At 44.3% G+C, this 12,282-nt stretch overlaps 1 pseudogene; it reads right to left on the bottom strand.

Moving 5' to 3' along the window:
• Positions 1 to 2,991: 2,991 nt before the first annotated feature.
• LOC115180185 (uncharacterized) lies at positions 2,992 to 7,816 on the bottom strand (annotated as a pseudogene).
• Positions 7,817 to 12,282: the final 4,466 nt, after the last annotated feature.

Genomic DNA, 12,282 nt, shown 5'->3' with positions numbered 1-12,282 from the left:
ATACTTTACTTATACTAATAGAAATGACTCAAGTCAAAGTGAAAGTCACCCAGTAAAACACTACTTGAGTAGAAGTCTAAAAGTATCTGGTTTTAAATGTACTTAAGTACAGTGGTTGAAAAAGCAGTCAACCCTCATACTTGAGTAAAAGTAAATGCTGTATATAAAATTCCTTATATTAAGCAAAGCAGACACACAATTTTCTTGTTTTTTTAATTTACGGACAGCCAGGGGCAAACTCCAACATTGAGACATAGTTTAATAATAATAACTAGACATCTTTTAAATTAGCATGCCCTTGTGTTCTTACATTGATTTGTAAACATTTAATGTAACAGCAACGAAGAGAGCCTTAAAATAAAGTGCAAAGTGCCATGTGTTCTATTTTGTGAAAACCCTTGAAGGCAGAATTTGAAAAAACAATACTTGATACCAAAATGATAAAGTTGAACTAGTTAAAACTAGTTTTTCAACCACTCCACAAATTTCTTGTTAACAAACTACAGTTTTGGCAAGTCTGTTAGGACATCTACATTGTCCATGACACAAGTAATTGTCACGACTTCCTCCGAAGAACGTCCCTCTCCTTGTTTGGGCGATGTTCGGCGGTCGACGTCACCGGTCTTCTAGCCATTGCCGATCCACCTTACATTTTCCATTTGTTTTGTCTTGTCTTCCCACACACCTGGTTTCAATTCCATCATTACATGTTGTGTATTTAACCCTCTGTTCCCCCCATGTCCTTGTCTGGTATTGTTTATTGTAAGTGCTTGTGCACGTTATGTCTGGTGTGCGTCGGGTTTTGTACCCATTTATTGTTTGTTATGTTTTCCGGTGGTTTTTATTATTAAACTGCGCCGTTGGAAACCCAGTTTTTGCTCTCCTGCACCTGACTTCTCTGCCGCCAGTGCGCACTCCTTACAGTAATTTTTCCAACAATTGTTTACTGACAGATTATTTCACTTATAATTCACTGTATCACAATTCCTGTGGGTCAGAAGATTACATACACTAAGTTGACTGTGCCTTTAAACAGCTTGGAAAATTCCAGAAAATTATGTTATGGCTTTAGAAGCTTCTGAAAGGCTGATTGACATCATTTGAGTCAATTGGAAGTGTACCTATGGATGTATTTCAAGGCCTACCTTCACACTCAGTGCCTCTTTGCTTGAAATCATAGGAAAATCAAAAGAAATCAGCCAAGACCTGAGAAAAAAAATTGTAGACCTCCACAAATCTGGTTCATCCTTGGGAGCAATTTCCAAATGCTGAAGGTACCACGTTCATCTGTACAAACAATAGTACGCAAGTATAAACACCATGGGACCACGCAGCTGTCATACCGCTCAGGAAGGAGATGCATTCTGTCTCCTAGAGATCAACGTACTTTGGTGCGAAAAGTGCCAATCAATCCCAGAATAACAGCAAAGGACCTTGTGAAGATGCTGGAGGAAACAAGTACAAAAGTATCCATATCCACAGTAAAACGAGTCCTATATCGACGTAACCTGAAAGGCCGCTCAGCAAGGAAGAAGCCACTGCTCCAAAACCGCCATAAAAAAGCCAGACTACGGTTTGCAAATGCACATGGGGACAAAGATCGTACTCATCAGTCAGGAAGTTAAAGCTTGGTCGCAAATGGGTCTTCCAAATGGACAATGACCCCAAGCATACTTCCAAAGTTCTGGCAAAATGGCTTAAAGACAACAAAGTCAAGGTATTAGATTCACAAAGCCCATCACAAAGCCCTGACCTCAATCCTATAGAAAATGTGTGGGCAGAACTGAAAAAAGCATGTGCGAGCAAGGAGGCCTACAAACCTGACTCAGTTACACCAGCTCTGTCAGGAGGAATGGGCCACATTTCCCCAACTTATTGTGGAAAGCTTGTGGAAGGCTACCCAAAACGTTCGACCCAAGTTAAACAATTTAAAGGCAATGCTACCAAATACTAATTGAGTGTATGCACACTTCTGACCCACTGAGAATGTAATGAAAGAAATAAAAGCTGAAATAAATCACTCTACTATTATTCTAACATTTCACATTCTTAAAATGGAGTGGTGATCCTAACTGACCTAAGACAGGGAATTTTTACTTGGAGTAAATGTCAGGAATTGTGAAAAACTGAGTTTACATGTATTTGGTTAATGTGTATTTAAACTTCTGACTTTAACTGTACCACAGCAACAACAAAAAGAAAGCAGGGAGACAGATTTTTCAGGTTTTCGCACTCAAAAATTTGAATGCACAGAGATACCATGATGAGATCCTGAGGCCCAGGATCCTGAGGTCGTGCCATTCATCATCCTCCATCACCTTATGTTTCAACATGATAATGCAAGGCCTCATGTCGTACACAATTCCTGGAAGCTGAAAATGTCCCAGTTCTTCCATGGCCTGCATACTCACCAGACATGTCGTGTACGACAATGTGTTCCAGTTCCGGCCAATATCCAGCAACTTCACACAACCATTGAAGAGGAGTGGGACAACATTCCACAGGCCACAATCAACAACCTGATCAAATCAATGCGAAGGAGATGTGTCGCGCTGCATGAGGCAAATGGTGGTCGCACCAGATACTGACTGGCTCTGATCCACGCCCCTACCTTTTTTTAAGGTACAGTGTCTGTGACCAACATATACATTATCTGTGTTCCAAGTCATGTGAAATCCATAGATTAGGGCCTAATCAATTTATTTAAGTTGGCTGATTTCCTTATATGAACTGTAAAATCTTTGAAATTGTTGCATGTTGCATTTACATTTTTGTTCAGTATACAGTGCATTCGGGAAGTATTCAGACCCCATGACTTTTCCCACATTTTGTTACGTTACAGCCTTATTCTAAAATGGATTTAATTGTTTTTCCCCTCTCAATCTACACACAATACCCCATAATAACAGAGCAGAACAACCGCCAGTGCAACTGGTATACCGCGTTTGTAGCCAGCGCCCTTGTGTTCTACATGGTGTTCATTACACCCTCCTAACATGGATCATTGGTGCCGTTCAGTGGCCAAGCCCACAGACTGAGGCAGTGTGGCCTCGGATGCCACGGAGTTCCCCCGGCCTGAGCCAGCAGGTCCGGTCTCAGGGGAAGTTGCCAAGGTGGCCCAGACAACAGCAACAGGAGAAGACTGAACCAGGGTAATCTTGGGCCACCAGAAGCAGACGATGCTCTGCCAACCTGGTCCTGTCCAGCACAGCCTGGATCAGGGGAAAAGAGGAAAATGCATAAAGCTCCAGCCCTGGCCAATCGTGAGCCAAGGCATCCAAGCCCAGAGGCCCTGGTGGCTCCGACATGGAGTACCACAGGGGGCAGTGCGCATAGTCCAGGGAGGCAAACAGGTCCACCTGTGCCTTCCCGAACTTGTTCCACAGGTGCTGCACCACCTGGGGATATAGGCTCCAGTCCCAAGGTGGCGGGCCCTCCCTTGACAGCATATCCGCTGCCACATTCAGAATGCCAGGTACATGCGCGTAGAGAAGCTAGACGTCCCTGAGCCCAGAGAAGGAGCTCTCGTGCCATAAGATGGAGGCGGTGCGACCTCAGTCCCCCTGATGGTTGATGAAGCCACCACTGTGGTGTTGTCTAGTCTCACCAGGACATGTATTCCCTTCAGATGTGGAAGGAAAGATTGCAGGGCCAGCAGTACAGCTCAAATCTCTAGTGTATTGATGTGCCTGCTACTCCAAGGGGGTAGCCAACAGCCGCTGGCCGACCTGCCCTTGGTCACCCCCCCCCCCCCAGCCAAACTGGGAGGCGTCTGTGCTGACCAGCTCCCGGCGACACATCTTCAGCATCTCCACCCCACCTGAGTGAAAGGAGTGACAGCGTCCCCTCAACAATGCCCTGAGGCACTGTGCGGTCCCCCGCAGTGGGCGGTGACGGTGGCGCTTAGGGTGCAGCCGGTGGGAGTTGAACCACCGTTGAAGAGGCCGGAGATGAAGCAGGCCCAGGGGAATCAACAACCAGGCCGCCGTCAGCAAGCCCAACAGGCGTTGGCAGGTTAGGACGGATACCATCCGCCACTGCCAAAAGTGGTCAAGGCAAGATAAGATCGACTGAAACCTTCTGGTGGGCAGGCGTGCTCTCATGAGGACTGAGTCCAGTTCCATGCCAATGAAGGCCACCGTCTGGGTTGGCGTCAGACGACTCTTCTTGTTGTTTACAGTAATACCCAGCCCGCCGAAGTGGGTCAGGAGTATGTCTCTGTCTGACAGGACCTGGGTCCTGGTTGGGGCACAAATCAGCCAATCGTCCAGGTAATTGAGGCTCAACAACCATCGGGACGTGAGAGGTGCCAGGACAGCGTCCATGCACTTTGTGAAAGTACGGGGTGCCAAGGAAAGGCCGAAGGGAAGAACCATGAATTCGTAAGCCCTCCCTTCGAAAGCAAATCAGAGGTATACTGCCAATGAGCTGGATGAACAGGAACATGGAAATACGCATCCCTCAGGTCCAGTGTCACAAACCACTGGTCCCTGTACACGGCCTGCAACACGCGGGCTGGGGACAGCATGTGGAACCTCAGTACCTTTAAGTACCAATTGAGGTTGCGGAGGTCCAGAATCGGTCGAAACCCTCCGTCTCTTTTTGGGACCACAGAATAAGTGGAGTAGAACCCACCTAGACTTTCTGAACCACCGTAGGCCTATAGCCACCCAGCCTATTCTGTCAAGCTGAGGGACCTGAGGTAGATTCATTTCCTTGTCTCCATTCCTCCCCTACAGACCAAGAGGAACTGACCAGGTCTTTCAGATGAAAGGAAGTAGGTCACTTAAGACAGTTTCCCAAACTCGGTCATGGGGCCCCTCCTGGGTGCACTGTTTTTTGCCCTAGCACTACACAGCTGATTCAAACAACCAACTCTTTGAGGGCAAAATACAAAATGTGCATCCGGGGGGGGCATGATTTAAGGAGCCCAATGAGTAGATTGAGACTCAGCCATAAACAAATATGTGTATTGCATTCAGAGGAGGCTGGTGGGAGGAGCTGTAGGAGGACAGGCTCATTGTAATGGGTGGAATGGAATTAATGGAACGGAGTCAAATACAGTATGTGGTTTCCATATGCTTGATGTGTTTGATACCATTCCATTCATTCCATTCCAGCCATTACAATGAGACTGTCCTCTTACAGCTCCTCCCACCTCTAATTACATTCCATCCCTCTCTAGATCTGTGATGATTATCACTGTGATGGGCCAGCGTGGTCTTGCACTTGCATTCTTCAGGGAGTCTATCTAGTCACCCATCTGCCACTGAGCACTGCCTCTGGCCCCCATGGCCCTCAGTGAGACACACATGGACTGGTTGACTTTTCCATTAAAATAATAAACATATTTTCAGTATAAATAGATTTAACTTGCTTTAGTGGCAACTAATATGATAATTTTCTCTGGAAACCACCAGAAAACAGAACACAGATTATCTACTATCTATCTAAAATCTACAGGAAAAAAAAGTGTATGCTTGCAGTGATTTTAGACTGTCAGTAGAAGGCACTGCTCCCAAACAAACCAATCCAAACCAACATTTCCAACAGGCTTCTCTGATTGCTCAACCAGAGTACTTCCAGCATGCTGTCAACTTCAATTACAAGGACTGGGTCCTTGTAATTTTCAGGTCTCAGTGAAGTTAATATTGATTCATGTATCATATCTGAATACATTGATATTTGGAAATTATCCACTGCTATGTGCAGTTTTCCAAAACTCCCACTTAATGCTACAAATGCTGATTGTTCATTCAGAGTCTGCTCAATGCCAGTATATAGTTGACACAGTGGGAGTAGGAGAACAAAACTGTCCCCTGTAACATTCCAAAGGAAGGTATTTTAGTGAACCCACCTGTGAACTATGTAGAAATGGCAGTCTTTTTGTCCCTCTCATCCTAGTCCCCAACCGCACTTGCCCCTCAAGGTCTGAACAATCATCACAGCCTGACAGGGATCTTTTCATATGATAAGATCCTCCCACTCTTGGGCATTTGTGTGTGCGCGTGTGTACCTACGCTATCTCCCAGATCTGCATATTGTGTTGGTCACCATAGAGAGAAAGGGGGGGAGAATCTCCTTAGGTTAGAATCAAGGGAAGGCCTTGGTCGTCATGGTAACTGCAATGAGAGAGAGAGAGAGAGAGAGAGAGAGCGAGAGAGAGAGAGAAAAAACGCTTAAGAGAGTTAAAGGGAGGCCACCAAGATGCCAATTATCCGCTAACCAATTGTTGTGGTTATCTCTATGTGCCTGCATTTATGAGATGGAAATACTTCCTCCTCTGCCTGTTGTCCGTAGCCTCCCTACACGCGCTTGTCTAAGCCACCATCCTTCAGTGCTTCCTACCGTCTATACCTAAGATGACATGATAATAGCCGGTCATTATAATATTACTTTATAAAAGCCTAGGGAATGGATATTGTGCAATGGGATTTGTCAGATGTGTTATGCTTATATATTATGATATATCAGGGCTATTCTGACACAGTATGAAGGTATAATATGACAGTCATACAGCATTACACCGGTGAATCGTTCCTGTTGAATAGCACGCTACTGAATGCCAGTGTGGTCCCTCTGTGAGAATAACATGTAGTATTATATGACTAACTTGTCAAAGATGACATGAATTCTCATCTCTGTTAGGTATTCATCAAGATGTCAGAACAGAACAGTCCGTCGTTGAAGTAAATTCAAGATAACTCCCTGTGTATTTTGTCTGCAGCACTCAGAGGAATACCGTCATTTTCCATGAAAGAGGGCAGAAGACCTACAGTAGCTGTTATTCGATGTGGCCTATATCAACTCACATAGCCTGTCTGTTATTGACGGAACATTATACCCTGACCATAGTGATTTCATTTCCTCTCCTGACTGTGTATCTCTTCTGTTATCCTTTCTGAGTTTTTTTTACCCCCCCACCCACGCACTTTCATAATAGAACGTTTTTCATCATAATGGTCTGGAGAATGTGGAAATTAGATGAGAGCATGAAATATGTTTTTGTGTGTGTGTTGAGTGTGCATGCATTCATGTTCATACTCAATTTCCTAGATTTGGAGGCAAATGTATTGTTGTGGTTCTGCAAATGTTTGCAATTTTCCCTGGTTAAACAGGATGTCCAGCACGGGGATTCTGACTGGCCTAGAGTAATAAAAGTAGACAGATTTAGCCAAGTCGTTTTCACAATAGGTCACTGGGCAGAACCCAGGAGAATATGTACAGTAGTACTTGAACTAAGTAATAGACATGTAATTGTTATAGATGACAACATATTTACATGGCAGCTCAGTTCATGCTTCAATTCTAATAACATGTAAACTACCAGTAACTGTTCGTACTAGAAACAGCAATTACAAAGGGACCAATTTTACCATGGCCTGACCCTGCTAATGGATGGAAGAGTTATAATAACTGTGATTGAAACATGGAACATTATTTGCGATACAAATTAGCAACAGAATTGTCAGTTTGAGTTGAAGGCCAGATGGCAGCAACATGAAACAAAACTGTACTTTGATGTGGCACTGTTGTATCTGCACTGTTGACATACATTGTATGCCAAAAATACCATGAGGGCGAGGGAGACGCACGCACACACACGCACACCCCCAAGCCTCCTGTAGCTGTTAGAGCCCGCTGGGATTATGGCCAATGAAATAGTGTTATCTGCCTGCAGAGGTAAATATGGTAAAAATGGACCCAAGGCAGACACAGCAGGGTTCTACTGTATTAGCAGGAAGTGTTGCCACTGGAGTGTGTTGTGCTGAATGACAGCAGGTGGGCTTACCCCCAGAGCCCTGAGAACCTTCATAACTAGGCCATACATATAGATGAGATGTCTGCAGCCCACAGGATCAACTAGTCACAGATTGACTAGTCACAGATTTCCACTCGATCACTAGATAGATCCAATGTTAGATCCCATGTTCTACAAGCGCGCTAGTTATGATTTAAAGGACCCTAACAGTCATTCTGATTCCCATGTAAAACAGTATTTTGCATTACTAAAATATCACCCATAAGATTTGTTTTGGATAAAAATGCTAAACATTTCAGCATTTTTTTTTCTTCTCATGGCTAACTACCAGGAAGTTTGAAAAGACAGGCTGAGTGGGCGGGGAGCTTATATTCATGAGCTCGCCTTGACTGACAGCTCTTTGAAACGCCTATGTCAAGCAATGTGGATGCAGTGTTGCAGTAAAAACATCTCAAGCAAATTTGGTGATACACAAAGCAACTCAAAACAACATTGAAATTGCACCAATGATGTCAAAAATATTTTATACATCCCCCATTTGGCATGTCTCTTGTAATGTGGTTTACAGTGAAGGGGTTAAACCAAGGCCTCCTACCCTTTAAAGGGTTAATAAATTGTGTTATGATAAAAGAGGAGACCTCTGTATGTGTGTTAAAACCTGTTTTGAGTGTTGCGCCCTTCAGACACTATCAGAAGGCGGAAACCGCCTATGCTCATACTCCTTCTGTCTGGGCCCCACCGTGGCTATCTGAGGTTCTGAGAATACGACTGGTTTTCTGAGAACACAAGGCTGCCGCAGGCCTGATGAAAACAGCCACCTGTCAGAAGATGCTTAGACTCGTTCACCTTGTTATGACCCTATACTTGTGATGAAAGGTCAAGTTTCAGTCAAACCCACTTCTGAGCTTTTAATTGCTGACAAGATGGTTGCTGCTGTCAGGGGGAGGTTAGATTTATTAAAATGTTGTTGCCAAGGAAAGTCACGCAAGGGAAACTGGGGAGGCTATAAAAGTTACAGGATGTCTTAGACACTTTGCAGAAGCTGGGGAGAGCTATCATATACTGTACTCTGAACCAACTTCTGCCTACAATTGTATTACTAAAGGATAATTTTAATACTTAAACAAAGAGTCTGTGTTTCCTTTCCATTACTAATGTATGTTTGATAATTATATAGACCTGATCATCTGTTGATGAAATTGACCAACAGCAGTACTGACAGATGTTCACTTGACAACTGTGTCAGAGTTTAGAATTTTTCCAACAATTGTTTACAGACACATTATTTCACTTATAATTCACTGTAACACAATTCCAGTGGGTCAGAAGTGTACATACACTAAGTTGACTGTGCCTTTAAACAGCTTGGAAAATTCCAGAAAATTATGTCATGGCTTTAGAAGCTTCTGATAGCCTAATTGACATCATTTGAGTCAATTGGAGGTGTATCTGTGGATGTATTTCAAGGCCTACCTTCAAACTCAGTGCCTCTTTGCTTGACATCATGGGAAAATCAAAAGAAATCAGCAAAGACCTCAGAAAAAAATTGTAGACCCCCACAAGTCTGGTTCATCCTTGGGAGCAATTTCCAAATGCCTGAAGGTACCACGTTCATCTGTACAAACAATTGCACACAAGTATAAACACCATGGGACCACGCAGCCGTCATACTGCTCAGGAAGGAGACGCGTTCTGTCTCCTAGAGATGAATGTACTTTGGTGCGAAAAGTGCAAATCAATTCCAGAACAGCAAAGGACCTTGTGGAGGAATGCTGGAGGAAACAGGTACAAAAGTATCTATATACACCGTAAAACGAGTCCTATATCTATATAACCTGAAAGGCCGCTCAGCAAGGAAGAAGCCAATGCCCCAAAACCGCCATAAAAAAGCCATGCTACGGTTTGCAACTGCACTTGGGGACAAAGATCATATTTTTTGGAGAAATGCCCTCTAGTCTGATGAAACAAAAATAGAACTGTTTGGCCATAATGACCATCATTGTGTTGAGAGGAAAAAGGGGGAGGCTTGCAAGCCGAAGAACACCATCATGTAGCATCATGTTGTGGGGGTGCTTTGCTGCAGGTGGGACTGGTGTACGTCACAAAATAGATGGCATCATGAAGATGGAAAATTATGTGGATATATTGAAGCAACATCTCAAGACATCAGTCAAGAAGTTAAAGCTTGGTCACAAATGGGTCTTCCAAATGGACAATGATCCCAAGCATACTTCCAAAGTTGTGGCAAAATGGCTTAAGGACAACAAAGTCAAGGTATTGGAGTGGCCATCACAAAGCCTTGACCTCAATCCTATAGAACATTTGTGGGCAGAACTAATAAAGCGTGTGCAAGCAAGGAGGCTGACAAACCTGACTCAGTTACACCAGCTCTGTCAGGAGGAAAGGGCCAAAATTCACCCAACTTATTGTGGGAAGCTTGTGGAAGGCTACCCGAAATGTTTGACCCAAGTTAAACAATTTAAAGGCAATGCTACCAAATACTAATTGAGTGTATGAAAAATTCTGACCCACTGGGAATGTGATGAAAGAAATAAAAGCTGAAGTAAATCACTCTCTACTATTATTCTGACATTTCACATTCTTAAAATAAAATGGTGATACTAACTGACCGAAGACAGGGATTGTTCTACTAGGATTAAATGTCAGGAATTGTGAAACACTGAGTTTAAATATATTTGGCTAAGTTGTATGTAAACCTCCGACTTCAACTGTGGAATCAACAGTAATTTTTCAGTTTGGTCATCATACTTTAATGTGGTTTCAATGAAATATAACATTTGATGAAAAATATGATTTTGACTGTGCTATGATGCAAAGTATGGTTTGACAGCATGTGTGGAGACGGTCATGTTTGTCTTGAATGTCAGCTTCACATTGTGTACTGGCTTGTCAGCATGGTTCTGAATGGTATTCCCTAAAAATGTAGAATCTTTTAATTTGAGAAAGTTTGCTTACAGCAGGAAAATAATCCTGGAGCAACAGGAAATGTGGATTATAATTATTGGACATTTTTGTAGGGGTTGATACATTCTTCATAAGGGAAAATCAAGTCAGAAATTTCAAAGTGGAAATTAAAACCTCAAACACACAAGTTTTACATTTCATGCATTGCAGGACAGTTCTCCTGCAATAGGGTGATCAAATTATGATCCCACATCTGTATATCCCACAGCGTTAGCAATGCTTGTCAGATGACCAGAGGGATATCTATGGGATGTTAATGACAGAACTACGTGAGTTTGTGTTTAGAATTTTGTGGTCGCACATTGAGATTCGTGGTTGCAAGTACTATTCACAAATGTGTCATTTAATTTCACAAGCTTGTATCATGATGTCTGAAAGATTTAACAATGGTCGCAAACTTTTAACTTGACATTTGAATACATTCAATAAGATTTACAAGTATAATGTATTTTCAGGGACCTCCCTCGACATCCAGGGGGACGGAGGGGTGTCGTGGGGGACTAATCAGCCAGGGTACCAGGAGACATGAAAGGAAGGTGAGACCCGGTTGTCACTGGGGAGCTGTAATCTGTACATCATCCCATTGACCCTCTGGAGAACCTTGAATGGCCCCACAAACCGGGGGCTCAGCTTCTTGTAGGGCAGGCAGCGTGGGAGGTTCCTGGTAGAGAGCCAGACATGATCACCAGCATGGAACATGGGAGTCTCACTGCGGTGGCGGTCTGCCTGCTCCTGACGGTGGACGGCACGCTGGAGTCTCACGAGAGCGTTGCTCCACACTTCTTCTGTGCGCCTGAACCACTCATCGACCGCAGGAGCTTCGGTTTGTCCCAGGGTCCACAGAGCCAGGGCCGGCTGAAAACCCAGAACACACTGGAAGGGAGTCAGCCCAGTGGAGGAGTGATGTAATGAATTCTGAGCATACTCCGCCAATGGCAGGAATTGGGCCCACTCCCTCTGCTGGTCCTGGCAGTGACTCCTCAGGAACCTCCCCAGCTCTAGGTTCATCCTTTCCACCTGCCCGTTTGACTGAGGCCTATACCTGGAAGTGAGGCTGAGAGTGACCCTGAGCTTCTCCATAAAGGCTCTCCATACCCGTGACATGAATTGGGGGCCACGGTCGGAGATGATGTCCTCCGGAAGGCCATAATGCCAGAAGACCTGCTGGAACGGTGCCCCAATGACTAGGAGAGCAGTAGGGAGACTAGACATAGGGATGAAACGACAGGATTTGGAGAATCAAAATGGTGGTGAAACCGTCAGAGGAGGGGAGATCAGTGACAAATTCAATGGATAGATGAGACCAGGGACGCTGAGGCAGGGGAAGGAGTTTCCCTGCTGGAGTGTGCTGGGGGGGATTTAGTTTGTGCAAATACGGAACAGGAGTTGACGTATCGAATAATGTCCTGCACCAAGTTAGAGGGAGCACTGTAGAAGGACGCCACAGCATTTAGATGGGGTGCCGTCATATTTATCCGGGAGGGACAAACGGGCATCGCTGACCTGGGCGGGTTGCTGAATGGGCTGGTGTGCTG

The sequence above is a fragment of the Salmo trutta genome, chromosome 40 (assembly GCF_901001165.1).
Source record: "Salmo trutta chromosome 40, fSalTru1.1, whole genome shotgun sequence".
Classification (NCBI taxonomy): domain Eukaryota; kingdom Metazoa; phylum Chordata; class Actinopteri; order Salmoniformes; family Salmonidae; genus Salmo; species Salmo trutta.
The sequence above is the reverse complement of the archived record's forward strand: the minus strand, read 5'-3'. Positions and strand labels throughout refer to the sequence as shown.